The following is a 3,843-nucleotide window of genomic DNA, read 5'->3' on the forward strand; positions in this document are numbered from 1 at the left end:
TGTCGTTATAATTAAATACGATTTGTAAGCGCGTGTCGCGGCGCGCCTACACTAGACACGCCCATTGACCGCTTATGCGAACCAGAGAAATTAACTATGAAGAAAGAAAAAAATAAAAGGAAGAAAGAAAGCATCGATGAGAGTGTAAAAGCAGAAGAAAGGGGATGCAAAGTAGACGAAAATGAGTGTTTTATGTGTGACAATGTCAATTGTACATACGTTCGGCTTTTTTTAGTAACTTTCTGTTACCTAGGGATATTTTTCTAGTGTCTCCATATTTAATTTACTACTTGATTTTTTGCAGTCTGTTAAATCGTAAAATTAAAAAGAACTATACTTTCCTGTAGACAATTTGTCTCTAGTAGAACAAGTTTCTAGGTTAGGTTGAAATTTGCTTTTTACTGTTTCCAGAGCCGAACGCACAGTCTAAGAAAGTGTAGAAGCACATTATGCAAATAGAAAAAACGAAAGGAAAAATCTTAACCAAAAAATAAAAATGAAATTTCCTGGAATATAAAGATACAGTTTAGATCAATTATGGGAATTCTTTGTAGCTAGAATTATTAAATAATATTCGTATTTTTCGCTGTTTCGCGTGTCACGTGTATTCATTTGTCCGAGTTCGCTTTTAGAGATTCGCGTCGTAACAAGAGTTTTCGCGATAAAATGTAAATGCTGGGGTGGGTCGCTATGAACGGTGATAAGAATCTATTTTCCGTTGCATTTATTAATTACGTGTACACGCCAGGCATGACGGGTAATGTTGAGGATTTTCGCTTTCGAGAACTGACTTTTTTATGTCGTTCTAAATACTAATTGTAACGATAACGGTAATGGTAACAATAATATTAATATCGATAATATAAACAAGAAAAAATAATAAATAACGATGTGCGTTCGAATTGCTAATAATAAAGTAAATAATAATTATAATACCATATACTTTAAGGCGCGTTTTCACCCATCATGCCTGACTTGCGTCGTGCTTTATTTTCTAGTTTGTGAACGAGAGAAAGGATTTATCGCGCTGCAACGTTGTCGATCTCAATGACGATCGAGTGTGTTTATTAAGTGATTGGAATGATTATCGATTATATAGTAGAGAAAATATTCAAAATGGGGAATCCTATACACTCGGACACCAGAGCTACAACGATCATTCCGACTCTCTTTTCGTTTTGCAGTACAACGCGAGTGTACGGTCGTGTTGTCTAGAGGGGAAAAAATGGCGGCATACGGATATATGCTTCGAGGTAGTATTATGTTACATGCAAGTAACGAACACGAATCATTATTAACAATGTAGGTGAAAAGTGGTTCGGGTGAGAAGGGTCGATTAGTTTCACTAATTAGCCGGAAATCGGTTTTCACGGCATGAAAACTACCAACGTGATCGATAATTTCAATCAATTTAGAGTTCCAAATCCATTTTCAACAAAAAGATAGTTATTGAAAATGGAACTAAGATAATAGATCTAAGGGAATATTTTAACGTGCAACATTTTCCATTATGCTATTTTACCGATCATAAGTTGGTAGCTGATGTGCTGAGAGTGATGCTTGATAGTGAACCGATATATCTCTTGCGAGTAAAGAGAGTGGAGGATCATAAAGGTAGGGTTCTAACGTCGCCGATTCCGGTAATAATTTAGTTAAGTCCAGACTAATTCAAGAGGAAGTGTCGATGGAAGTCGTGCGCGACCGTTGATCGATTATAAATCAACAGTAGACATATAGTAGAGCGTGACAATTTCAGAGAGATAGTACTACAAAGTTGTTTCGTTGATTGTTTTCATAGCTTTTATTGTGCCGTGACCGCATCGTGTGCTCTTGCTAACAGAATCGTTCGTTTAATTGCTGACTAAAGATAACAATAAATCATTGACTCAGCAACAAATGTATCACTACGGTGAACGTATCCGACATAATCTTATTTCAAGGTTACCACCATCTTTGATTTAAAAATACACCATGTGTCAGCCGTTAAAGGTAATTCGAAGGGTTTGTAGAATTCGTAATAGAATATGTAGGAATATTTGTGATTCGTCATACGGAATTCGTAATTCTGAATGACGAAGAACAAAAGTAATGATGAATTCAATCAATTAAATGATCCTGTCGAGTATTTTCTTCGAATGGATAAGTATTAATCATTTAATTTTTTCCCCCTTGAATTGAACCGATGATTAATTTCGATTAACCTATATTTAACCCTAGAATTCCTGAGCTTCGAGCCGTCATGCGAAAGCCTGGGGATCCTCGAATTCATACTTCTTCTTACACATTTTTCCTGAAAAAACTGATTTTTGAAGAAAGTTTTATAACATTTGAATACATTTTACTTTGTAAAAAAGGTAGCACATGTTTTTGCTTTAAATTTATTTTTAGTTATATGTATTTATAGAATAAAATAGTATTGTATAATAGTGTACTAACATGAAACTAGTCTGAACGTTATTCTTCTCATGTCAAATACGAATAGTAAAGTTGATTGTAAAATGCTTGATTGTAACTGATTGAATGCTGCATCGTTCCTTTTCGACTAGTTAGTTCGATTTTTCATTCTGTAATAATTTGTTATTCTTTGGATACAAAAAGAACGTAAGAACGTAAGAACGCTTCGCGTGATCGTTAGTTCTACGACACGTAGTTCGTTTTCTTTTTCTTATGCATAATATTTTTCACATATAACAACGGTTACTTCTGAATATCAAACTTAAATGTGTATACGACAATAAATAATTTTTTGAGAATTTTTTACAGAAAGGAAATAGTTCTAATTTAACATTTTTCGACTTGTGGGTTCGAGGAACCCCCCTTTAGAAGTTCTAGGGGTTAAGGTTCAATCAAAATTGGAGTCCTGGCAAGCTACCGAATTGACTCAACGAAAAGAAGGAATACAATGAAAATCAAATCTTCGATTGTTAATTAAATATTATGCGCAAAATAATTTTTTTATGCGTGGGAGTTATTCTTTTAGAGAGAATGAAGATCCAGTTTCACCAACTGCGAAGTAGGGACATTATATCTAGGGTGGTATAATCGTTAGATCAGGTCCGGTAACCTGAAAGAACAAATTCCCTAAATAGATCGATATCAATCGTTGAAATCGATTTGAAAAAAGGAAAGAAAAATGATCGCGAAGTCCCACGGGACGCGGCCACGCCTAGCCACGACTATTTTTCTAAGTTGCAAAGCATAATAAATTAACGATGTTGCATTATCGTTATTAGAGTATATTATAATGTACATTGATATTTTAACTAGCCGAGTAAGTATGAGATAATATTAACGAGCATAGTAAACAAGCTGCATATAATGTATTATTATACATATACATATTGTAGATAATCTTGGTTGCGATCGTCACTATCGACTAATCGTGCCGGTTCGCACTAGGGGGTCGGTGTGTAAGCGCGCGCGCGCATAGCGACGCGCCATTTAGCCTGATATACTGATTTAAATTGAAAACGACGGCGGCAGGGAGGCGAAAACGAGATTAGAAGATTACGAAGCAAGATTTATGCGATTCTAGATGTACCATTGTAAATTCCAGTGTCGTCGATTGATTTGCAATTGAAGACAGACAGGGGTAAAGATTCACGGAGAAAGGAAAAAAATTCCTAGACGCGCGTAGAAACGAAGCTGGAACTACATGGAGAAGCGTATAAATATATGAATGCGTGATTGAGCGTGTATGAATGGAAAAAATGCAACTGTTTCGGTCTTCGACCGGAAAAACAAAGAGAATTAGAAATATGAATCGTACTGTCAGTCACCTCACATATATTATACAATGTCATAATACTATGCTGCCATATGATATAAATATATGTCTACGAT

This window comes from Habropoda laboriosa, unplaced genomic scaffold, assembly GCF_001263275.1.
Source record: "Habropoda laboriosa isolate 0110345459 unplaced genomic scaffold, ASM126327v1 scaffold134, whole genome shotgun sequence".
NCBI lineage: Eukaryota > Metazoa > Arthropoda > Insecta > Hymenoptera > Apidae > Habropoda > Habropoda laboriosa.